Source organism: Echinops telfairi, unplaced genomic scaffold (genome assembly GCF_000313985.2).
Source record: "Echinops telfairi isolate 266 unplaced genomic scaffold, ASM31398v2 ScPeMD7_443;HRSCAF=831, whole genome shotgun sequence".
Lineage (NCBI taxonomy): Eukaryota > Metazoa > Chordata > Mammalia > Afrosoricida > Tenrecidae > Echinops > Echinops telfairi.
The window spans coordinates 20,186,167-20,213,094 of record NW_022104341.1 but is presented as its reverse complement, the minus strand read 5'-3'; the positions used below and the strand labels follow the sequence as shown (position 1 = coordinate 20,213,094).

The 26,928-nt window shown below is 37.8% G+C and overlaps 1 protein-coding gene across 2 annotated transcripts in view; it reads right to left on the bottom strand.

The window, feature by feature from the left end:
- The window catches only part of DPYD (dihydropyrimidine dehydrogenase), a 1,157,760-nt gene that overhangs the window by 921,146 nt on the left and 209,686 nt on the right, over positions 1-26,928 (bottom strand). The window lies entirely within an intron of this gene.

The window sequence follows — 26,928 nt, the reverse complement described above, 5'->3', positions numbered from 1 at the left end:
ACCACTGGTCCTATAGGGCTCATCCGTCCTGGATTCCCTGTATTTTCAGTTCCTATCTGTACCAGTGTACCTCCTCTGGTCTAGCCAGTCTGTACATGCACTTCTTTTTAAAGGCTTTCTCTTGGAGCATAATCCAAGATTTCATAGGACAGTGGATAATATTTACACGCAATGGTGCTCAGGTTCATTTGTTTCACAGGACATGCGAGGCTTTTTTCCTAGAGAAAGTCTCAGACTTAATTTGTTCTCTCAGCTTTCTCTTCCAGTTGTAGTCTAAAACGCTAAGGATCTGCCTGTATTTAGAAGAAAGAAGTTGTAGAGATCAAGGCAAGAAAACCCTGTTTCCATAAAAAGTCCACAAGACTGCCAAAGCCCTGCGCTAGGCTCTTTCATTAAAAGCAGGGTAAGTCCGAGGTAAAGAGCAATGAAGCATTTTCTGGGTAAGTCTGAGGCCATTGTTTTTATTTTATGGCATAGCTTGTGGTACAAGAGTATATAAAATGTAGGGAACATTTTTGTCACTAAAATATCTTCTGATGTATACTTAGCACTTATTTCCTTTAAAACTTTATTATTACGATGTATGTCTGACATAGTTAACATTGTTATAATGTCACCTTTTTAAAAAGCATATCTTCTTTAGAATTCATGAAATCTGAAAATACACAAATTTTAACTGCAGCCGTAGTCGTGTTTTTACGAATATGATATCTCAAGAAGAAGTGATGCTTGTGTTCTTTGGGAACGAAGTGGAAGAAAGAGCAGTTGAAAAATAAGGACTTGGTGATCAAAATGAAACTAGAGATTGCATGATGGAATTGTGCAACACCAACAATGTATTCATAGAAAATGTGGGGTTTTTTTTCAATAATACAAAAAGTAGCTACACACATGAGCTTCTCCAGATGGAATACACAGAAATCAAATTGAGTGCATTTGTGGGAAGAAACAATGGAGAAACTCAGCATTGGCAGCTAAAACCAGGCCATGGGCTGACTGTGGAAGAAACCACCAACTGATCATATGTAAAATGAGGATAAAGCTGAAGAAAATGGAAACAAGTCCACAAGAGCCAAAATACAATCTAGAATTTATCCCACATGAATTTCAAGAATACCTCAAGAACAGAGTTAATGCATTGAACACGAATCACAGAAGACGTCATGAGTTGTGAGATGACATCAAAAACATAATTCGTGAAGAAAATAAAAGGTTATTAAAAAGACAAGAAAGAAAGGTCAACGTGGATATCAGATGAGACTCTGAAGCTTGCACTTAATCATAGAGTAGTTAAAGCAAATGAAAGAAAGGATAAAGTCAAGGAACTGGATAGAAAATTTCAAAAGGCAGTTTGAGAAGACAAAGCCAAATATTATAATGAAATGTGCAAGGACAGAATTAGAAAATCAAAAGGGAAGAATATGCTCAGCATATCTAAAACTGAAAGAACACAAGAATAAAGTCAATTCTTATGTTGCAATATTGTAAGAATCTTTGGGCAAAATACTGAATGATGCAGAAAGCATCAAGAGAAGATAGAAAGAATACAGCGAGTCAATATATCATAAAGGCAGCCTTCACCATTTCAGGAGGGAGCATATGAACAAAAACTAGTAGTGCTGAAGGAAGAAGTTCAAGCTGTACTGATCGCATTAGCTAAAAACAAGGGTCCGGGAATGGATGGAAGTGTTTCATTGAAGTGTTTCAACAAGCTGAAGAAATACTGGAAGCACTCACTCATCTATGCCAGGAAATTTGGAAGACTGCTACTTGGCCTACTAACTGGAAGCTATCCAAGTTTGTCCCCATTCCAAATAAATGTGACCCAAGAGAATGCTCAAACTGTAGAACAATATCACTGAGACCATACACAAGTAAAAAATTGCTAAAGATTTTCTAACAACAGTTGCAGCAGTGCATTGACAGGGAGCTGCCAAAGGTTCAGACCCAATTCAATAGAGGATACAGAACAAGGAATACCCTTGCTGATGTCAGATGGATCGTTGCTCAAAGAAGGGAAGACCAGAAAGCTGTTTATATGTGTTTTATTGACTATGCCAAAGCATTTTACAATGTAGATCATAACAAACTAGAGATAAACTTGACAAAATTTGAATTTCAGAATGCTTCATGGTGCTCATAAGGACTTGTGTATGGATCAAGAGGCAATTGTTCCAACAGAATAATGTTTAAAAACTCAGGAAACGCATGTGTCAGGGTTCTATCCTCTCACCATACTTGATAATTTGTATGTTGAGTAAATCATTGTAGAAAATGGATTATATGATGAAGAAGGTGCCATGGGAGAAAAGTTTATTAACAACCTGCACTAGGCAGATGACATGACCTTGCCTGCTGAAAGTAAGGAAGACTTGAAGCATTTACTGATGAAGATCAAGAAGTACAGCTCTTCAATATGAATTGAATTACAATTCAATGTAAAAAGACCAAAATCCTAACAACTTGACCATTAGATAATACCATGATAAATAGAGAAGCAATTGAAGTTGTCAAGTATTTTGTCTTGCTTTGATCACAATTAATGCTCATGGAATCAGTCAATAAAAGATCAAATAAAGCATCACATGGGTAAATCTGCTGCACAAGACCTATTCAGAATATTGAAAAGCAAGGATATTACTTCAGGGCTAAGGTGTGCCTCACCCAACCCATGGTACTTTCAATTTCCCCAAATAAAGAGAGCTCAAGAATGCTTTGGAACTGTGGTGCTGGAGAGAATGCTGGTGATACCTACCATGGAGCACTGCTGTTGTAGTGGTTACACTGGGCTGGCATTTGAAACCATCAGCCGCGCCTCAGAAGAAATACTGGGCTTCCTACTCCTGTAAACAGTTACAGTCTCTGAAACCCAGGATTGGGTGGGGGGACCAAGTGGGGCTAGAACTCAGCATTGACTCAATTACAGTGAGCAATGGTAGTATGGAAAGCTAAAAGGACACATCTGTCTTGGAAGAAGTAAGGCCAAGGATGGCAAGACTTTATCTCACAGACTTTGGACAAGTTGTCAGGAGAGACCAGTCCCTGAAGAAGAATACTACATTAGGCAAAGTCGAGGGGCAGAGAGAAAGAGACAGGCCCTCAAGGAGATGGGTTGACACCATGGCTGAAACAATGGGCTCAGTATAGGAACAATTAGGAGGATGGCGCAGGACAGGGCAGGGTTTCTTCGGTTGCGCCTCATGCTGCTAAGGGTCTGAGTGGACTTCACGACAACTAACCACAGAATGACATTATCTCCTGTGCACTCATGACTTACCACATACAAGCTGACAGTAAATCCCAAACGACTCCTTTTGTTCAGCCTGATTATTAACGACATTGAAAATAAAATTTATTAAAATATGTTTTTTGTTTTTTCAATATTTTATGTATCTGGTTTTGCTTGTTTGTTTGTTTGCTTACCTCAGAGAAGAAATTATTAGTCATGAATGTAAAATTTTCCCTTTTTCTGGTGAGCAAATGATATATCTGTTCTTTGCATATAGTGTCAAAGATATTTCAAATACTCAAACCCATACCATTTTTTCTCTTTGAATTCAATGATATCTATCAATATAACATGTGAACTGCAGTGCTTGATGATTTTACATGTGAACTGTAAAATCGATTACATGTGAACTGTAGTGCTTGCTAATTTTCAAATTTTTAGTAAGAGTTCCAGAAGGGATCTCTGAGATTTTGAATTTAGTTTACAAATGAGAGAACAAAACTAGAGTGACTTATTCAAAATTTTAAAATGAGTTTATGGCAGAGCTGGGACTACATAACAGATCCTCCAATTCTTGGCCACTTATGTCCCATAATAATGAATCATAAGAGAGGAAGAATTTGGAGGATCTATTTATCTATTTGACTAAATAAACTGAATTTGTAGAATCTGTTTATCCATTTGGTTTAACCTAAGGGCAGACAGCACATCCCCTATGTCCTAGCAACCTCTTCCAAACCCGGAGCACTTATAGGGAATAAACATGATGAACAAGACAGTCACTGGTACACCCCTGCAGTTGCTTTTCTAGTTTCGCTCTTCAGTTGAGTAGCAATGAAGTCTAAAAATAATGTGAAAACCTTAACTCTTTTCTCTTACAGTCAGGTCACATCAGATAATATTTAGAAATGAGAAATTAATGTTTTCATTGATTCCAAAAGTAATTTAAAAAAATATCTGAACATTTAATAAAAACACCTGTAAACATGATCTCATTTTTCCCACAAGAATATTCAGTAAGCATTATCATTATCAAAAATTATTAAAAGAAAGAAAAGTCTGAAAAAGGCAAAGTCTCAAGATCACAGACAGTAAATGGGAATGCAGGAAGGTCAGTCTACTGCCTCAAACAGCTGAAAGTAATTCCCTCACCTTTCCTCAGATCTAGACTGTTGAACAAAATATTCTACGCTTCTTATATTTGATGAAACCAAAATGACACTTAAAATTGTTATAGTTCAAATTCAAAATGACTATAACCCAAATATATTTTAAAACATGTAAACTCACTTATCAATAAAATGTTCCAGTGATCATATAAGTAGAAGAGTTTTTTTTCATTGCTATGTCATTGTATATATATGAAGGGAGGAGATTGGTTTTCTTTGAAGATTTTTTTCTTTGTGCAACAATGACTGTCTAAAAACTGTACACTCTTCAGAGTTAGCAATAATAAAAACCAAAAGAACAGTATCTGTTAAATTTCCTCACATATTACCTACAAAATGGCTGCTCAATTTCCCCTCAAGCTATCCTATCTAGGTACAAGTAAAATTTAATGCACAGCTAAAAACCAGCTAAGGAACCTCTTGGTACACTGAGTTCTCTCTATATATTGACAGATATCACTGAAACACACTGCCACCTTATGACAATTCTTTTTATATCTTAATTTTCAGAAAATTCTGTTTCAAAAGTAAACTAACATCCAAAAGACCTCAATGTAAATAAAATACATGAAATTAAAACAGTGTATTAGCTGCATTAAAAGCAGACTAAATGAAAAATATTGCATTTAAGGGAATATTTTTAGATTTTGAGTCTCAGCATGGTTTTATGATATGTAAACATTTTTAAATTCAGGAATACAGTGTGTAACTGAGTAATAATGTTGTACCAAATTCTGCATATTTCAGTTATAATTCATAGGTTATGTATAATGTATCTGCTCCTTATTGGATCTATAATTGTACACACACATAAAATATTTTATAAAATGGTTATGTCTTGGATTAGAAGGACATACAGGGAAAGGGGAGACATCAAATATTTAATGAATGTATATATACCTTAGTTGTGACGATGAATAAATTCACTATGAGTGACATTTACAATAAACTAATATAAAGGTTTAGTCTACTTGCACACAGCCCTCTTTGAATGTCATCAGTACAATTTATACAGTACCAGGAAAGGTAGAGCTTTTATCTTATAGTTAGTTTGTTCTTACCATCTTTCTACTTCTGAAGATCATTTTGGAAGTATTTCTTCTAAGACATGTGTTCCTTCTTCTGGCAATCCATGACACCGTAAGGCAAAGGCAGCCCTCCGTTCTTCCTCATCCATTGTCCAGCTTTTACATGCTCATGAGGCCATCAAAAATACCAGGAATGGGGCGATGTGCACCATAGTCCTGAAAGTGGCACTTTGGTTTTGAACATATGAAGGAAGTCTTTTGGATTATATTTGTCCAGTGCAATACCTTGTTTGATTTCTTGCTTGTTTCCATGACCATTGGTTATGCATCCAAGTAACAGGAAATCCTTGACAACTTCAATATTGCCTCCACTTATCATGATGTTGCTTATTTCTCTATTTGTGAGGATTTTTGTTTTCTTTATGGTGTGATCCTTACTGAAGATTGAAATTTGTATTCTTCATCAGTAAATGCCTCAAGTTTTCTTTGCTTTCAGGAGGAAGGATCTGTCATCTGCCTATCATAGATTGTTAACGAGACTTTCCCCAATCCTCATATCACATTCTTTGTCATAGCCCAGCTTCTAAAAATTATACACTCAGCATATAGCTAGCTAAATATAGTGAATTGAGACAATCCTGACTCACACCTCTCTTGATTTTTAAAACATATAGAATGACCACTTGGTCTATGCGTGGGTTTCTCATGAACACAGTTCAGTGGTCTGGAATTCACCTTCTTTGATATGTCATCTGTGCTTTGTTAGGTTTAACACAGCTGAATTCTTTTGTATAGTCAATAGAGCAAAAGTAAATATTCTGATATTCGTTGCCTTTAGTTCAGGTCCATGTAACATCATATTTTTTTCTATTTTTGAATTTCTAATTTAAGAAAAGGAACTAGTCAACACATTCAAGCAGAAGACTTAATCTTCCATTTCAATCTTGAGATCAAAGCACAATGTACAAAACTTAATTTTTTATTTAAATGTGTGCACAAAAGAGTAAAAATAAATTTGTGCACAACAGCCCATTGCTTAGTTTAATTACTGATGTGATGCTTACCCAAAATTTCAATCAAAAGAGTTCTTACATGTGGATAACAATGGTGACATCTGTAAAAGTTAGTGCCACATTTACCTCCTCCAGGCATTGCAGCACCTGGTGACGCCACAGGGAAGAAATCATGGATACTTCTTGAACATACTGCAACAGCTGTCAACTCAGAAGGAGGTATATTCTAAGTTCTACCAAGCAAGGAGTACTCCACAAAACCTCATTCTGTCCCTTCTTTTAACTGAAAGGAAGCCAGATGGAAACATGCAACTTGTCAAATTGCAAATGTAGAATGGCTATAAATTGCATCGCATGGATCTTTATATGGGCAGCATTAAATGTTTGGTCACACACATTTCAGAATAATTTCACTGACATTTAAAGAACACTAAAGGTATCTGAGGCTATCACAGACAAATACACTGCCAACTATTTAAGGTAATACAATAAAACTAAAGAAAAATGGGAATATTCATGTAACATAATATTGGGATGAAAAAGTAGAAGGCATAATTCTAGAAGCACAATAATGCTCAGAATGACTGAAACCACAGCATGGCTCACCATTGCTCAAAACAGTTAATGGTGCAATCTGCTTGGAGCACACGGCCCCAGAATTCGGAGAAAACGAGCTGTATTATTCATGATATAGCAGTCCTAGCTGTGCTGCTATAGCTAAGCCTCCACTAGGATATTCGTTATCAACCTCCACTTCGATTCAACATAGAACATTAACATAATAATTTAAAATATACTGTGGCCATAGTTAATTGTGACTATATAAAATATCAGAAACTAATAATTTTGTGTGTTGGATATTTTGCTACCAATAATTACTTATTGTGATGAATAACCACGAGGTGTGTCATGAAATTGGACAAACAGACCAATTTTATATTTAGAGTGAATGCCTTCCTGTTTCTGAGATGCAACTGGGAAGTATTGATTTGCTCATTCATTCTTGTATGCCTGCATAAAAACATCCACTGAGTATACACTATGTAGCATATGCTATTTTCAGTTACATGAAGCCATCTTTTCAATATTGCTACACATATCCTTAAAGTGGGGGTCTTGTTTAGGGCAGGAAAAAATGTTTCACCAAATTCTGGGGAAAAAATGAATTGTGCCAAGGTCCTGAATCATATCACTGGCTCTGTCAGCTATGATAGCTAATGAAAATGTGAAAGGGATTACTGAGTATCCACAAGCAGCTCTCATATTTTTCATGAAACTCCACAATATAAGTTCCTAAGAGCTTCATGATAACATAAATTATTTGATCTCTTATAAATAAATCTTAAAAATTATAAGTGACTTTAAAAAAATCAATTTATCCTCCTTTATGGATGCCAGTAACAGTACATCTCAAGGTGGTTAATAAACAATAAATACTATTTTAGTAATAGCAACATGATACACCATTTTCAATGTCCATAACCAGTATTTGAATGTAGTGACCAAAACATTCATGAGAAAAGGGCACGTTTTACACTCACAGCACACTTGTAAAGGCTGACCCTCAGAAACTGAGGAAGGTGCCTCTGATCAGAAGAAAAGTGAGAGCATTGTGTTTCTGACTGATTTAGGTTTCTGTTAGATCCATGTCTGATTCAAGTCCCTTATTTCCTGAACTCCTAGACAGAAAAATTAAATATTGAAATGCATTCTTTTGCATATAGTAAAAATGAAATAATAAGGACCTGAAATGTTTTAAGTTGTGGAGGTAGGAAGCTCAGACATTTATTTTCTGTTCTATCTCTTCTTCATCCTCTCACTCCTCACACTAACAACCCAAGCTCACTTTCTTTCAGTCAGTTGTGACACAAAGTGACCCTATACAAGTTTCTGAGTTTATAGGAGCAAACAGACTCATCTTTCTCCTCCAGAAGTATTCAAAACTCAAAACCAATTAAGTCGATTCAGATGTGTAGTGTATAGGACAAGGTAGAACTGCTCCTGCCAGTCTCCAAGACTCTCACTCGTCACAGGAGTAGAAGGTCCATTTCTCTCCTGTAGAGCAGCTGATGGTTTCAAACTGCTGACGCAGTGGCTAGCAGCCCAGTGTGTGACCACTATGCCACCCATACTCCTCACAGAGATACTGGTGGATTTGAAATGTTGGCCTTCCAGTTAGCAGCCTGATGCCTGCCCCACAGCATCCCAAAGGCCCCTTCTTCTCTCACGGTTGCACAATTAAACCAGTGGAAACAAAGATGGTCTACGTAAGATACCATTGTCCTCATTGCCAGGATCTGTGAGCTACACAAACCACTTGTGTCGTCCTTCTTTTTGTACAGATCTTTTAACCTCGTCCTTCCCTTCAAAGCTACCACCATCCCTTTCTTTTTTGCATGAGATAGCTGCTGTAGCGAACAATACAAAGAATGTCAATCAATGCAGCCTGCCAGGCTCATCCTGCATGGGAAGTGCCTGGATCCAGCAAGGACCTCTCTCCTGGATCATGGAAGAGAAAACCTACCATTGTCAGCTCTTGATTAAGTAAAGGCAGAACACCTGCACTGGTTACTACTCACCAGCTGGGAGCACTGCCTGACATGCTGACTTGTCTATCCACTCTACCAGGTTCACTTTAATTATATTCGGTTACCTATTTACTTTGAAAACTTCCAACATGAATCATGAGATGAAAGTAGCATGAACTAAAACTAGTCGAGGGAATGGACTATTGAGAAACAAGCTACAAATTCATGGCTATTATTGTACATACACACACACACACACACACACACACACACTAACCCTCAGAATTAATAGAGTATTTTAAATCATTTATCAAAAGGAAACTGATGGACCTAGAGAGTCAGCGAGTGGAATAAGTGTTTGGGGGTGGTGGGGGACATAGAAAATAATGCTTGGAAACATTGTGGTCACAAATATACAATTCTGCTGGACATAATTGAGCTATGGAATGTTTTGATATATGTATTAATCCCAATTCTTAAAAAAATGTAAACTTTTCCTTTGCGACATTTGGACAGCTGAATGAATGGCCAAATTCCTTTTGTATGTCCTCTCCTGAATCCAGGTTGATGACATGTTCCCTGAACACCAGTTGGCAGCATGCCCAGGTGTTGTTATGATACTTTGTGACTAAAAGCATCAAATCAAGCCAACATAATAAAGAAAAAAACCTAGAAAAGTGGTCAGTGACCAGACAAGCACTGGAAAATTCAGACTGTGGCTTCCCAGGGGGTGTGGAGAGAAGCACAAAATATTAGGTGTGATCTTCCCTCTGTTAACCATCTCTAGAATGTTTACTACCAACTTCATAGGCAGCCAAGGCTGTTGAACCACACAATAGAATACTTTGATTTTTGATAAAATAATGATGTTAATAATTATTCTGTACAGAATCGGCTTCTTCTGGAATGTGCACAACCTCTTGGTCCAGTTTTATCTAAATTAATATCGATCCTCCTATTTAAAACTCACACTTTTATACAAGATAATGTGCCTTTGTATTGGATGTATGTAGGGGTACAGCAGTTTCTGAGGATGGAGTTTATAAATGTGGAAAAATGCTGAAATAATTATTTTACTTAATTATTGGATGGTATAAGACATAGATAGTAATAATAATAATTTATAACATATATAACATAACAATAAAGGCTCCTGGGGGCTTGAGTGAGGGAAGGAGGGGTAAAAGAGGAGCTGATACCAAGGAGTTCAAGAATAATGAAAATGTTTTGAAACTGATGGTGGCAACAACTGTAGAAGCATACTTGGTCTAATTGAATTATACATTCTTACTACATCTGTAAGAGCTCCCAACAAAATGAATTAAAAGATATTTTACTTTAAGATAAGAATGAAAAGTCATCATTAATTGAAAAGTATGGTCTTAAAATCAGGGCAGACAAAGGAGTTAAGTCTAATGATAATTTGTTCAGGGGAAAGCCACACCTCTGACTTATAGTCAGCACTTTTAAATCCTTGAACTTATATTGTATTGATGGGATACATCAATATTTTCCCACAGTACTTCATACTTCTACAAAAATTATGGTTTCTATAGCAATAGGTGCTAGCTCAGGAGAGGAAAGTTCAGCATCCAAGCAACAAATGTATTGTGCATTAAGGAGAGAAAAATAGGCATTAAATTAATAGTATCATCCTCCCCTTTTTTTAATACAGCCAATCTGATGTGCAAAGCTTGACCACATTTAAATTTCTATTCCAAGCGATTATGAAATTCCAATAATTAAAGCAACTCTATAGATATCTCCATTTCCTGGGATCATTTCCTCTACATACAATAATGCTTGCTTACATATAAGTCATGCTTTCATATATCTCCTTCTTCTTTCTTTTTGTTTTTGATATTTTGATGTTGTTAGGTGCTCTTGATGTTGTTGTTGTATTTGTTGTTACACACTAGTTGGTTCCAATTCATAGAGACTATCTGGACAACAGAAGGGAATGCTGACCTATCTTGTTCCAGCCTTACAATTGTTGTAGGTTGGAGCTCATTATTGCAACCAATGGTCAATGGATCCCTTTGAGGATCTTCCTTTTCTTCACAGATCTCTAACTTTACCAAGCATGGTGTGTTTTTCCATGGGTTATCCTCTCCTAGTAGCATGCTCATTGTAAATGAGATAAAGTCTCATCATCTTTGCTTCTTAGGAGCATTCCGGCTGTACTTCTAAGACAGATTTGTTTGTTCTCCTGGCAGTCCATGGTACTTTCAATATTTTTTTGTCAATGGCATAATTCATAAGCATCAATTTTTCTTCAGTCTTTGCTATCCATTGTTCAACTGTCACAAGTACTTAAGCAATTAAAATCATTGCTGTTCAGATCCGGCACACCTTAGTCTTCAAAGTGAAATCGTGGTTCTTCAACTAAAAACATCAAATAAAGCCAACATAATAAAGAAAAAAACTAGAAAAGTGGTCAGTGACCAGACAAGCACTGGAAAAGCACTTTAAAAAGGTTGATACAGCAGAATTGCCCAATGCAACTCTCCCTTTGACATCGACTTCTGCTTCCATGAGTATTGACTGTAGATCCAAGCAAAATGAAATCCTAAAAATATCAATCTTTTCTCCATTAATGATAAAGTTTAGTTGTGAGGACTTTTGTTTTCTTTATAATCTAATTGAAAGCTGTAATCCTTGATCTCCATCAGCAAGTGCTTGAAGTCCTCCTTACTTTCAGCAGGTAAGCATGTATCACCTGCATATTTCAGGTTGTTCGTAAGTCTTCCTCCAGTCCTGATGCCATTTTATTCTTCAGATAGTCCAGCTTCTAGATTGTCTACCATACTGAAAAGTATGGTGAAAGGATACAATTCTGATGGACATTTTTCCAGATTTTAAACCAGGCAGTATTCTATTATAACAACTGCTTCCCATGAGCACAACGAATGGTTCTAGGATTCTCATTCTTCTCACTGTTATCCGTAGGGTTTTGTTTTTGTTTTTAATGATCCACATATTTGAATGCCTTGAACAGTGACTAAAAGACAAGTAAATATTTTTCTAGTGTCTCTGTTTCTAACATGAGCAATGATATCCCCAGTACCAATTCTGTTCTAAATCCAGCTTTAATTTCTGGCTGCTCCCTGTCCATGTGCTTCTGCAAATATTAGTGAATGATCAAAAGCAACATTTTACTTGTATGCAATATTTAAGTATATGATATTTTGCAATAATTTCTGCACTTTACTGGATCATCTTTCTTTTGAATGGGCATAAATACAGATTCCTTTTGGTTGTCGTGTGGACAGTTATCTCCTCAATTTCTTAGCATAAATATAGGATTGATCTAATTGCTTCCTGAGCTTGCTGACACATTTCAATCGGTATCCTGCCAATTCCTAAACCTCTATTTTTCACTGCTTTGGGTGGAACTCGAACTTCTTCAGTATTATTGGTTCTTGATAATACACCACCTTTTGAAATAGCCAAATGGTAACCAGTTCTGGTAGTGACTTGTATATTCCTTCCACTGTCATTTGATGCTTCATGTATTAGTCTACATTTTGCCCATAGTCTTTAAAACACTGCGTCTTGAGGTTTGATTTGTTTTCTTTGGCTTTTCCATTTGATATTGGCTCAGAAGGTTTCTCCTGTTTGACCTCACTTCTATCAACAAGGCCATATTTTCTAACTACTATCTGTTCCTCTGTGTTTCCAACTTTTGAATTCCTATTGCCATTAATTATCAATTATTTTGATTGTATGTTTGATCCATTTCAGACTGAAGTACTTGGTAGAATTCTTCAATTTATTCATTAACGGCTTCAATGGTAGGTTTGTAAATTTGAATAATAGTTGTATTAATTGAATTTCCTTGTAGGTGTGTACATATTTATGTTATCACAGACAGTACTGTACTGAATGATAGATCTTGAAATGTGAGGTCACTCCTCATCAATTTTTCATTCCTGGTATAGTAAATGACACAATTATCTTATGCAAAATGACCAGTGTCAGTCCATTTCGGTTCACCAATGCCTAGGATATTGCTTGTTATATGTTCCTTTTGATTTTTGACGACTTCCAATTTTCCTAGATTCACTCTTCATACAGTTCATGTGCTGATTCACAATGAATGTTTGCAGCTGTTTCTTCCCACTTGAGTCTCATTTGGATCTTGTGAGGTGCCGTTGAGTCAGTACCGACACATAGAAATATGACATATAACATAGCAAAGCCTTGCCCTCCCTGGAGTAGCTTCGCTTTCTGAGCCATACTTGAGACCACTGTGGTAGTCATTGTATCAATCCACCACTTTAAGGATCTTCTTATTTTTTTCTGATAGCCCTCTGCTTTCCCCTACATCATGATGTCCTTCTCCAAAGATTGTGTCTCCATATAATGTGTTTGAAGTGCACGTGACAAAGGCTGACCACCACTCGTCTTCTAAGGAGCATTCGGGTTTTTGTTTTGTTTGTTTAGGTTGGCTCATTTGCTGGCAGTCTATGGCACATTCCTTTTTTGACAGCATCATAATACAAGTGCATCAATTCTCCTCTGGTCTTCCTTGTTCACGGGTTTGAGGCAATTCCCATGCATATTAAACAATTGAAAAGACTCTAGTTTGGGTATGGCACATCCTCAAAATAATATTTTTGCTTTTTAACACTTCATCCTCAAAATAATATTTTTGCTTTTCAACATGTCAAAGAGGTGTTTTGCAGATCTGCCCAATTTAATATGCCATTTGATTTCTTGACTGTAGCTTCCACTGGTGTGGATTGTAAGTTCAAATCAAATGAAATCCTTGAAAACTCTGATGTTGTGTCCATCATGATGTTGTTCATTGGTCCAGTTTGAGGATTTTTTGTTGTTGCTATTGTTGAGGTGTAATCCATACTCAAAAACATACTTCAAGTCCTCCTTGTTTTCAACTCTTACATTGTAAACAAAACCACGTTCTCAGATTACTTCTGAATAGTATAGAGTATTACCATATATTCAGCAACCAAGTCTCCATGGCAGAAGGCTCAAGAGCATATAAGTAGCTTTTCAAAGGATTAGGATACAGGGAACTGGAGAATATACTTATCTCTAGTATATGTTGCAAGAAAAGTGTAAATATATGTAGTTTTACAATACAAAATGCTTTCCACAAGGAATGAAGCACATAATGTGTTGAGTTTTTCTCATTTAATATATTCCATTGCAGGCGGGTCCCTTCTGACTCACAGTGACACAACAGGACAGAACAGAACTGCTCCATGAGCTTGAGCATTTTACAAAAGGAAGACTGCCACATCTTTCTCTGTGAGTGACTTCTGGGTTTGAACTGTCATACCTTTAGCAGTTACGTGCTTAACAAGTGAGCCTAATGGGCTCCTCCTTATTTATTTTAATTTAATAGGCTACATATTCTTGATGTCACCATTTTTTGTGTATGCATTAAGTATGCACTAAGTAGCTCTGGAGGCTTAGTGGACGCTAACCCAAGGTTGGTGGTTTAAACCCACCAGCTATTCTGCAGTAGAAAGATGAGGCTTTCTGCTTCCATAAAGATTTATGGCCTCAGAAGTCCACAGGGGCTTCATTCATTGAAGTTGAACAGTAGTATCCAATACATAGAACTGTGTGTCCTGATGAATTTTAACAAGAAGCAAAAGCTGGTAAGAGAATTCCCTTCTTAGTTATGAAATAATGTGCATCTATGTTTAAAAGTAAGAAGGTAATAAAACTATTTACAATAGATAATACTTTATAATTTCATGGTTTTCTGATTTTAATAAACACAAACAAATTTATTAAAGTTTTTAGCTTAATGAGAATTAGGTTCACATCTTGTTGCTTAGTAAATCATTAAATGAAAGTATAGCTAACTCAGAGTTTAATTGTATGAAGAAAATAAAACTCAGCAGCACAGCAAAAACATGCTTGGCTTCCCCAAAAGAAAGCTTCAAATACTATGAATCTGGTAAACTATTTAATTTAATAAAAATACATATTTTACAAATAATTTTAGTGATGTTTAACAATATTTTTTAAATTTCATCGAATCTGAGAGTGATTAAATGCATCCTCTTTTTGAAGCACTGAAGACAGACAATATGGAGCACACACATTTCCTCACCTGGGATCCGATGAGCCAGTTTGGGCCGTTGTTTTATGCTGTGCATATTATTCAATTTAAATATATATTTAGAGTAGTATTTTACAAATGGAAGAAAATTACTTACACACACATTTGTGATTCAAAGCTTTCATTTAGGCAGTGACACCCATCCATCAACAGACTTTCGGGCCATGTGTTTTTATAGCAGTTCTCTAAACACGATGAGAACCTAAATATGCAGTGAGTTTCAATCACATCAGACACCCCTCGAGTTTATTAATAGATCTTCACACTCGCTGAAAGAGAAAGATGACCTTTCCTTGTAGGCCACTGCCTCCTGACTGAAATGATGTCTGCCCAATTTGCCCTTTAAATCTTAGGTCAACTATATGCACCAGCAATATTAAAGGGGCGGGGGGAGGGGGGACCTCAACATCTTTCCCAAAATATTGCATTTAAAACCATTGCAGAAGATGAATGGCATTTAAATCCTTTCACTCTAAAATGAAAAATACCTTTTTATTGTCTTTCTTTTTTTAAAGCATGTTTATTTATAACCATCACCACACCAATCTTAACAAAATTGATAACTGGTACCTTACAAAATTTGATATGTCTAATGAAGGTTAAGTTTTCTCCTAAAGTCCCAATTTAGAAAAAACAAAAGTCAGGCCGATATCTGAAAATATGGACATTTGTTACTTGTCATCCACCTTCATTTCTACACAAAAGACATCACCTTTGTAAATGATAATTTTTTTTAATAAGGCACAGAGATAAAATGTGCTCAGTCCACTCTGAATTATTGTAATGTTCTCATTTAAAAGTGCCATCTGTCAGAGATTATCTTATTTAAACCAAGGGAACATCCATTAACTATTCATCCCCTTCATCCTGGAAATGTGCTCACTCACAAGATCGGGGCCCTGGCTGAGGAGAGAGTAGTGGTAGTCATTTTCGTAGGTCTCTGAATGAAAAAGAACAGACACCTAACATTTACACCTAATGGGTAGCATTTGCTTTTAGGCTGAAGACTGTGACTTCTGAAGGCTGATATTAATTTACACTTTCTGAGGCCAAAGAGTTAACTTGAAATATCTTGGCAACAAGCAGTTTTCACTTATTTTGTTTGATTTAAAAATAGCTTAAAATTTGCCACAGTAGGTTTGTGAAAATATAACGTGTACCTGCAAGAAGTTAGGTGGAATCTAAAAAGCTAATGCTAGCATAACTACTGAGTGAGAAAATTGTGTAAATGGTTGTCTTTTTGCTTGGAATTTCCTAACTTCTAGACTAGGTAATCACTGCTTCATATTTTATGCCTTATTTCCTTGGCTTTGGGGGGGAAAAAATCACAGGTCACTGTGAACTAAGAACACTTCTTAAAATATTCATGCAGTTCTTCTATTCTCCATATAATAGTAATGAGAAAATTGAATAGTTTGTTCAATTACCGAAAAGATGACTAAAATTCCAAATTATCTATGAACACAAATAATGCCTAAATTCAGGAAGTAAATAAAGCTTCTCCTCCTATTTCACAGTAGGGTACTACATATAGTCAGTGAAAATATTTGAAAGCAAAACTTAATAAGCCATAATTGCATGTGTGTTTAAAGTAAAATGGAGTAAGTGTGATTTCCATCCTAAACACTGAAATGGATCATAATGACAACATTCGGGGCAGGGGGGTGGGGGGAGAGTTCCAAGATGCTATATCCTAATCGCTGGCTTAAATTGTCAACCTGCATTTTGAGCCTGCATTTAGAACTGTGGCAGCCATCCATGGCCAGGGTCCCCTGCTAGTCTGTAATACAGAAAAAAAGAAGAAAGAGGTCTATTTGCAAGATTCAACTTACCCTTAGGCAGAGTAGTTGCAAACATTTTAAAGAACAATTCTTGGCAAAAACTGCAAGTCTAAGATACAAAATTCAAAATAATGATCCTTCTGCAATTTTTATGATGTCTCCTTGTTTTTTTTCTTGTGCTTTGTTTTTGGTTTGGGGGTTATTTTGAAGATAAGTCTTATGGGAAATTCTGAACATACAGAAGTTGAATTGAGTGAAACTGTGGTAAATAAAAGAGCACTTTTTAAAATAGAGTTAGAAATTCTCAAAACCTGCTTTTCTGAAGAGAGTAGAAGAAATGGATGTGTAGTTGCTAAAATATAAATGTGCATTAACATTGATATTATAGTATCTGTATAGAATTAATTCATGCATCTGACATTCATTAGTCACACACATCAGTAAGTAAACAGTTTAATAAAGTGACTTTCCCTGGGAAAAGGATAAGGAACTGTAGAGGAACATTAGTAAAGCACCCTGCTTCTACAAAAATACCGGCAGTTCAAACATAGCCAGCAGCTCCCTGGGAGAAGTGTTAGTTCCTGTTACAATCACTGCCTAGAAAGCCCTATGGGGAAGTTCTACTCTGTCCTATGAGGTTCTGATTCGAAATCTACCCAATGACACCTACCAACAACAAAAGGAATATCATAGAGTAAAAATGGAGAGTTGTAATAATGTCCACAATACAACATAGCAACCACTTTAATAGTACTATAGATTTTCTGAAAAGAGCATGCCATCAATCTCTCCCACCTCTATGTGCATATTGGTTCTCCCCCTAAGAGCCAGCCCTGTCTTTACTGGACTACTCTTGTGACATGCTCGGATGAATAAGGTGATGCTGTGCCATCAGATGCTCTGAATCTCTACTTGGCAGGTTCCACTTTGGCTCTCTCAAAACACAAAGAGCTATGTTCTAGGCTGCTGGTTGAGTCTACTGGAGGATAAAGTTGCAGAAGAGAAAACAAAGGCACCTTAGTCAAAAGCCAGTGCTGATCAGCCATATGCACAGGGCGATCTTGGTCATTCCAACTGCAGTGAAATGAAATCTCTACATATGGCTCCTCTCTCAATGTTCTTGTAACTCTCACGAAAATCGGGTGTGTGAAACACTAAGAGAGGGGTGTGTCAATATTGATTGGCATTCTTCAGTATATAAGAGAGTCATCTCAGTGCAGAGAGAGAGAATCCCCAGGAACATTAAGGAAGAAGAGCCACCAGTAGAGTACCTTTGAAATCCCTAACTGTGGTGATGGGGGCAACAGAGGCCATGCTGTGCTGAGATCAGAGGTCAAGGCAATGAAATAATAAAAGTGAAAGAGCAGCACCAACACTATGGAACTATAAGGCAAAGCAGTGAGTAGGTTTCCTGGGCCATGCCTCGGGGCAGAGACCAGAGGATCAGGTGGCGGAGAGGCTGAGGACCAGAGAGAGAAACTTGGCTGCTGGCTAAGGAGCAGCGCTGCTGTGTTTGGACCTATGCCTGTATCTTTGATATCTTATGATCCAGACCTGTGGCAACGTGCTAACTTCCCTAATAAATCCAACAAAGGGTGAGTATTGTCTATGAATTATTTGTAAACATGCAACAGATGGTGGAATCCAGTAGAAAGGCTGAGTATCGTGGAAGGGATAGTTGGTGTCAGAATAATGTAGAAAGTGTAGGTATGTCTGACTTCCACCTTATGGCAATCAGCCTCAGGCGGGTGTGCAGATGATTCTCCTCACTTGTGTAGCTAAATAATGTGAGATATTTCCTCTGGGTTGTTTTCTCACCCACCCTGCCTGGTTGAGTTTTCATATGACTACAATTTCATGAGTTAGCCCAAGCCAGATGAATAGAATTATCTAGCTGAATCCAGCCAAATTCCACAATTTGGGGAAATAATAAATTGTTTTAGGTCATAAATGTTAGGTGTTTTACAAAGCAATAAGTCATAAATGGTAGAGAAAAGTGATCATTGAGTACAATCTAATCTTATTTTCCTAACAATAATCAATCGGTAGAGGTCAAAATGTTAACTTCTCCTGAATTCTCACACAGGACTAAAGCAGAATGACACAACAAAAACACAATGCCTATTCTCAGGTTTTGCACAAAATGTTGTGTCTGGATACAACTCACCTTGATCAACACAAATGACTGACATCAAAAGTACACAATAGTATTCTCATTTTAAAATGAATTAATAGTAATCAGAATCAGGCAATGGTTCACTGAACAGCCTCATTTAAGATGTTGTAATTAATCTGCTAACTAGCCAATATAAAACATTTGAAATGTCTATTCAAATATTACATTTTCAGAAACTAATATAACTGGATGATACAAATGGAGCCTTCCTCAGAAATGCTTTATCTGAGATACACTTTAATGATATATCTTCTAACTATACTAGGCACATCAATCATGGAACAGTACTTCTTTCTTTTGTAAAACTGAATGATAAGCTATTATTCACACACTTATTATTGATTACTAGGATACAAATACCTATGTGGTAAATTCTAGTAGTTCAATTTCTGAGACAGTAGTTCCTTACTATGGATTTTTAAAGATTATGCCCCCAGAAAATAAATAATATTATTTGTTGTAGATGAGAAGCAAAATTTAAATAGTCCTATTTCTTTTTATCCCTTCTCTCTCACCTCCTACACTTCTTTTCAAGCCCATAGGGTCTTAGGCTGGCCTTCACCATTTCACAATGTTCTCATTTCCTTAGAAAAGCAGTTTGTATAACAAAATTAAGAATATCATAAATAAGTCCTCTCAGATATACCTCCCACAAGTTTTCAAGTCCCCCAAATCACTCAGCTCCTTATCCCTAATCAACATGCTCAGTCTCTGAGTACAGTTGATTTCAAGTAGTTATTAGAAGGAAGCTTTAGTATAAAATGATTAATTTATATAGTACATTACATTCCTGATAGTGATGGGTGGGCTTGGCAAACAAAGAAGGGAGCTCTTTAAGGCTGCAAGGAAAAAGCTACAGTTACAGGGCGAAGAACAAATCCACTGGAAGCACTTTCGGGTGTGAGGAAGTAGGAGCTTTAGAGAAGGAACAAGAATGAGGTAGGACCTGTGCTGTCACCTCTTCTTGCACCTCCCTCAGAAGATCTTCAACCATCTCGGTACTGTTTACTAACCGTTTTTAAGAATGCGCTCTTTCTCACGATGGAGAAATATGATCAAATCTCTCAAAGTTAGTCTAGGCTCAAAACAGACCCTCCTCCTGGACACAGCTGATTTCAGAATTCTTCTCCCTTTTAAACAGGCACTTCAGAGAGCTGCTGCACAAGGAAGTCCCTCATTGTTCTTGCATAAGAAGGGAGCAATGGTACCAGCGCTTTGGTCTCTGAAGCTTCTTACTTTAACATACTGAAAAGGATGATACAAAGCCCTGAGGGAGTCTGCATCACAGAGACCCAGGAGAGAACAGAATTTATGCATTTCAAACAAAAACTGCAGTGTTTCCATGGAGGCTATGGAATATTCTGCAACAATGTGATTTATACGGTTCCCTTACTTTTTTGACATTTGTTTCAGAGAAATTGCCTGAAAATATTTCACTTTCCTGCAAAATGTGGATAATAACCTATGCTGGGAAAGTAAGAGCAGTGGGGTTGTTTTCTGTTATTCTCTCATGTAGATATTAGTTGTTGCTCTTATTACCTCTCTTCTTCACGCTTCTCTAGATGCCTTCAAAAAGCCTTGTCCATGCATGGTTACTTCTAACAGAGAAAGTAGAATTACTAGGGAAGCCCTTATGTTGAGTTCTGAATATTCCATTGTGGGCTGGGGGAGATAATTTAATCAAACTCTAGGCAAGTGTAAGGATTATCTATAATTCCTACATGGCAATATACCTTTCTTTGAGTTATTATGTTATGATATAAAAATAGATTTCTAGGTATCTACTAAACATTTAAACATATGAGTAGATTATCTACTCTCTGTATTGAGCCAATAGTTTGTTACTGCTTATACATTCAATCAGAAACGAGGCAGTTGGCTCATCCCAAAATATTTAAATAAAATCTAATAGAAAATCTAAATAAATATTGATATTTATCCATGTGATAGATCAGGTTTAACCATGGATTCTTGAAGAGTTTGCTTCAAAGAATTGTAAGAAACAATTATTCCATGTGAAATGCTTCCCAATGTGAGATGCCTAGTATCTCTGATTGTCTTCTATAAAAAGTCTAGGAATACCTACTCATCATTTTGACAATGAAAAAAAGGTCTCTATATATTATCAAATGGCACTGAGAGGTGATAAGAATGTTAAGAACTTTGCCAGCTAAGAACTACTGGACTCATTTTATTATTCAGCAGTTAAAACAAGTTTTATAAAACTGAAACCTCTACTTAACTTGGAAGCTCTGTTTGAAATAGTAGCCTTACCAGTATTGTAAAAAGTTATACAGTTTAGTACTATTTACAGTATAGTTGTTCTAAATGTTTTTGATGAGGTGAGAAATTTGCATTTGTGTCACAGAGCTTCTATATCAATCATGTTTAAGTTTTAGAAACTACACGGTGGTCTGCTCAGTATCATTAATTAATTGGTCCCAAATATACTTGTTTAAAATATTTTAAAATTCCCATTATTATTTTTTAATCATTTTATTAGAGGCTCATACAACTCTTATCACAATCCATACATACATCACTTGTGTAAAGCACATTTGTACATTCATTGCCCTCATCATTCTCAAAACATTTCCCCTCCACTTAAGTCCCCCCGGCATTAGGTCCTCATTTTTCCCCTCCCTCCCTGCTCCCACCTCCCTTATGAGCCCTTGATAGTTTATAAATTGGTATTTTGTCATATCTTGCCCTGTCCGATGTCTCCCTTCACTCACTTTTTGGTTGTCCGTTCCCCAGGGAGGAGGTCACGTATAGTTCCTTATTGTCTGAAAATTTATTGAAATGTTTGCCAATAAACTAAGTTCATTCAGTATCCCACATGTGGATAAGAACTTTTCTTATAGACCTGTCTGAAAATGTTCTGATGACTGAAAATATTGTCCCTAAACACTGAGTATCAGATGTTAAGCTATGAGAAGAAGGCAGTGTTATAGTTAGATTTTTGTGTGCCAACAAGGTCCCATAGGCGCATGTGGGCATAGTATAGTCTAACAATCAGGTTGCAGCTTTTTTGGAGGGTGACTGAGATCAATGTTTCTCTGAGGCCACCCTCTTCATCTTTCTCCCTGGTGATCAGACCACCATTCTGCTGCCTGAGTTAACTGTTCTGGTTCAACCATGTGCTGGGCTACCTGTGGGCCAAGCCAGCCCATCAACCATGGTGGATTGTGTTGCTGTGTTGTGCATCAGCTGCTACTACTCAGCATCTAATCTTCCCATTGTTGCTGCATCACCTTGCTGCCCAGTCTGCTGCCTGCAGGCAAACTCTGCATGTCTTGCCTGTGGGCAGACTCCGTATCTCCCGCCAGCCACTTTGCTGTCTGTTTCCTTGACTATGGAGTTGGAAGAGCCTTCAGTATTAATTGCCCCATGAAATTGAGTTGGACTGAGCCCTCTGTATGTCTGCATGGACTAATTAGCCATTGCATTCTTTCTCGCTATAAAAACCTATCAATCTGTATAATCAGACATGTCCTGGTTTTGTTTCTCCAGAGAGCCCTGCCTAACACAGGCAGAGAAGAAAGTTAGAAATATGAGAAGAGATTTTAACAAATAGTTATAAGTAATGAGAGGTGAAGAACGCTCAATTAAGTCATAATTCATTTAAGCAGGATCCCAAGTGACACTGGTTATGCTTAGGGTTGTGATCTGCGAGGTTGGCAGTTGGAAACCATCAGCGCTGTGAGAGAAATATGGGGCTTTCTACTCCCATAAACAGTTACTGTCTTGCAAACTCACAGTGGGTGTTCTACCCTTACTGTAGGGTCGCTATGTGATAATATTGATTTAATGACAGTGAGTATTTAAAATAACTAGTGCTAGCATACTTCAAAATGAATAAGAGAAAAATATTGAAGAGCTCCTATTTTTTGTTTCCTAATTTCTCTACTAGTCGGTAATTAGAGATAGTAATGCATTATGATAGCCATGATGCTTAGACCCACTAAGGAAGAGGTATCAAAGACTAGATTCATTGGTACATCTGTGTGCAAGAAGGTAGAAAATCAACTCAACAGAGATTCAGGCACCCTCCACCTCAGTGAAATTTCTAGGGGTTCAGTGGTGTGGGACATGTCGAAATATTCCTACTAAAGTGAAGGATAAGCTATTTCATCTGCCCCCACTTCACCCCAAACCCGACCCCAACAACTAAACAGGAAGCACAACACCTAGTAGGCCTGTTCAGATTTTGGAGGCAACAAACCCCTCATTTGGGTGTACTACTCTGACCTATGTATCAAGTGATGCAAAAGGCCTCCAATATTGAGCAGGGTCCAGAACAAGAAAAGGGTTCTACAAGAAGAGGTTTAGGTTGCCACGCAAGCTGCATTGCCACTGGGACTATGTGGTCCAGCTGACCCAATGGTGCTAGAGGTATCAGTCGCAGATACAGAGTCAATGAGGGGTCTTTACCAGGTGACTATTTGCGAATCACATTGTAGACCCTTGGGATTTTGTAGTACAATTTTGCTATCCTCTGCAGAGAACTACTTCCCCTTTGAAAATCATCATTCGGCCTTTTACTGGGCCTTAGTGGAGACTGAATGCCTCACCAAGAGGCACTAAGTCACCATGAGGCCTGAGATGCCTATCATGAACTGGGTATTGTCTGACCCAGAGAGTCATAAAGTTGGACGTGCACAGCAACACTCCATTGTTAAATGGAAGTGGGATACACCGGATCAGGCTAGAGCAGGACCTGAAGGTACAAGTAAGCTGCATGAAGAAGGGGTCTAAATGCCCAGTCTCCACTCCTGTCACAGTACCTTCCTTCTCCCAGTCTGCACTTATGGCCTCCTGGGGAGTTCCTTGTCAGTTGACTGAGGAATAGAAAATGTATGCTTTGTTTACTGCTGGCTCTGCATGGTAGAAGCATCACTATAGCCCCTTTCTGGGATCTCCCTGAAAGACAGTGGTGAAGGAAAATCCTTCCAAGGGGCAGAACTTCAAGCAGTGCAGCTGGCCATTCAGTTTGCCTGGAAGGAGAAAGGGCCCAAAGTAAGACTGTATACTGATTCGTGGGCTGTGGTTTATGGTTTGGCTAGATGGTCAGGGAATTGGAAGGACCATGATTGGAAAATTCCTAGCAAGGAGGTATGGGGAAGAAATATGTCAACTGACCTCTCTAAATGGATCAAGAAAGTGAAGCTAATCACATCTCATGTGAATGTGCACCAAAGGGTTACATCCGAAGAGGAATATTTTAATAATGGAGTGGATAAGATGACACTTACTGTGGAGACTGGTCCTCCTTTTTCCTCTGCCACTCCTGTATTGTCCAATGGACACATGAACACAGTGGGCATGGTGGCAGGGATGGACGGTATGCATGGGCTCAGCAACATGGACTTCCACTCACCAAGGCTGACTTGGCCACAGCGGAGTGTCCATCTGCCAGCAGCAGAAGGCAACATTGAATCCGAGATATGTGACCATTCCTCAGGGAGACCAACCACCAACTTGATAGCAACTTAATAGACTGATTATATAGGACCACTTCCATTATGGAGCGGGCAGCATTTTGTTCTTACTGGAATAGACACCTATTCTGAATATCCCTGCATGCGAGGCTTCTGTCAAAAATACCATGTGTGGTGTACAGAATGTCTTATTCACCAACATGGCATCCCACACACTTTTCCTTCAGATCAAGGAACTCACTTCACACCTAATGAGGTGTGGCAAGGGACCAGTGCCCATGGATCTACTGATTGTACCATGTTCTTCGTCTTCCTGAAAGTGCTGGCTTGAGAGAATGATGGAATGGTCTTTTAGGGACACATATGTTGCCAGCTAGGTGGCAACAACTTGAAGGGCTGAAGCAATATTCTCCAAGAGGCTGTATATGTTCAAAATCAGCGGCCAATATATGGTATGGTGTCTCCAATAGCCGGGATTCATGGGTCTGGGAAACAAGGAGTGGAAGCCAGAGTGGCACCACTCACCATAACTTTCAGTGATCCACTTGCAGTGCTTTTTGCTTCCTGTCCCAGCAACACTATGCTCTTTAGGGCTGGAAGTCCTAGTTCCAGAGGAAGTAACATCTCCCCAGCCCCTCCTGCTGGAAATGCAACACTGTTTCCTTTGAAATGGCAGCTAAGAATGGCCCCTGGCCTTTTGAGGCTCCTCATGCCTTTGGATCAACAGTTAAAGAAGGGTGTTCCTGTACTGAGTGGTGTGATTGAAATTGATTTCCAAGGGAAAATTGGATTGGCACTACATAATGGAGGTAAAGAAGAATATGTCTGAAATCCAAGAGGTTTCTTAATAAATGGTAAATGACAGCAACACAGTCCTGACAGTTAATGACCCAGATCCCTCAGAAATGAAGGTCTGGGTCACCCCACCAGGAAATGAGTTGAGGTGCTGGCTAACGGCAAAGGGGACATAGAATGGGTAGTGGAGAACGATAGTCCTCCGTATTAGTTATGATCACATGATCTATTGCAAAGGTGAGGTTTGTGATTGCCAATATTTCTTCTTTATACATACTTATCAAATATCTCTTGTTCTTGTATGATATACCAGATACATGTAGGGCCAGTGTGCTTTCATTGGAATGAGTCCTCTGTACTTCTGCATGAACTCATTAGTCATTGTCGTTGTTGTTGTTAGGTGGGATTGCATCAGCTCCGACCCCTGGAGACATACAGTGCATATGTGACCCACAGGGCACATCAGAAAGAAGCTGCTCGGTCCTGTGCCATCCTCGCCATTTTCCCGATGCTTGAGCTAATTGATGCAGCCACTTTGTCAGTCCATCTTGTCAAGGGCTGTCCTCTTTTTAGCTGCTCCTCCATTTTACCAAACATGATGTCCTTCTCCAGGGACTGGTCTCTCCTTACAAACATGCCCAACGTAGATAAGACAAAATCTTGTCATCCTTGCTTCTAAGGAGCACTCTGGCCTTAATTCTTCCAGTACAGATTGATTTGTCCTATAGCAGTCCATGGTAATTTCAATATTATTCTCCACCACCACAATTCAAATGTATCTATTCTTCTGTGGTCTTTCCTATTCAATGTCTAACTTTCACATGCAGGTGATGCAATGGAGACTACCATGGCTTATGCCAGGCACATCTTAGTTCTCAAAGAAGCATCCCTGCTCTTCAATACTCAAAAGAGTTCTTCTGCAGCAGATTTACTATTGCCCTTCGTCTTTTGATCTCTTGGCTGTTGCTTCCATGAGTATTGACTGTGAATTCAAGTCAAAATCCTTGACAACTTCAACCTTTTCTCCATGTATCATTGTTACCTATTGGTCCAGTTCTGAGGATTTGGATTGACATGTAATCCACATTGAAGGCCACCATCAAGCATAATCATATCAATCATTGTTGTGGTTGTTAGGTGCGACATTTGAATTTCATTTATACACTCTTTTCTTTAGCTTAACAGTTTTAATTTTTGACAGTGAACACTTAATATTTCACATACATTTACCATTATGGGCTTTGGATTGATTGTTTTAATAATGAGCAAATCATCTAAAAGGCATTGATTTGTCATTGACCCAACTCATCGCAGCCTTATAGGACAAAGTAGAACTGCCCATAGGACTTCTCCAGCGGTGATTTTTACAGAAGCAAACAACATTCGTCTTTCTCCTGGAGAGTAGCAGTTGGGTCAACAACCTAAGTTTAATCACAGTACCACCATGCTCCTTAAGAAGACTATCACATGCATTCTTATGTTACTATGCTATGTTACAATGCTTCACTTTATTTTAACATATATACTTGCTTGATAAAAAGCAGTGTTAAATTTCATTTTATGGGGAATCTCATTATTAAAAATTGTACCTATAATGATCATATCTCATTTTGATGTGTGCTGGCTATCATGAAATATTTCTTATTCTGAGAGGTGCGATGAAAACTG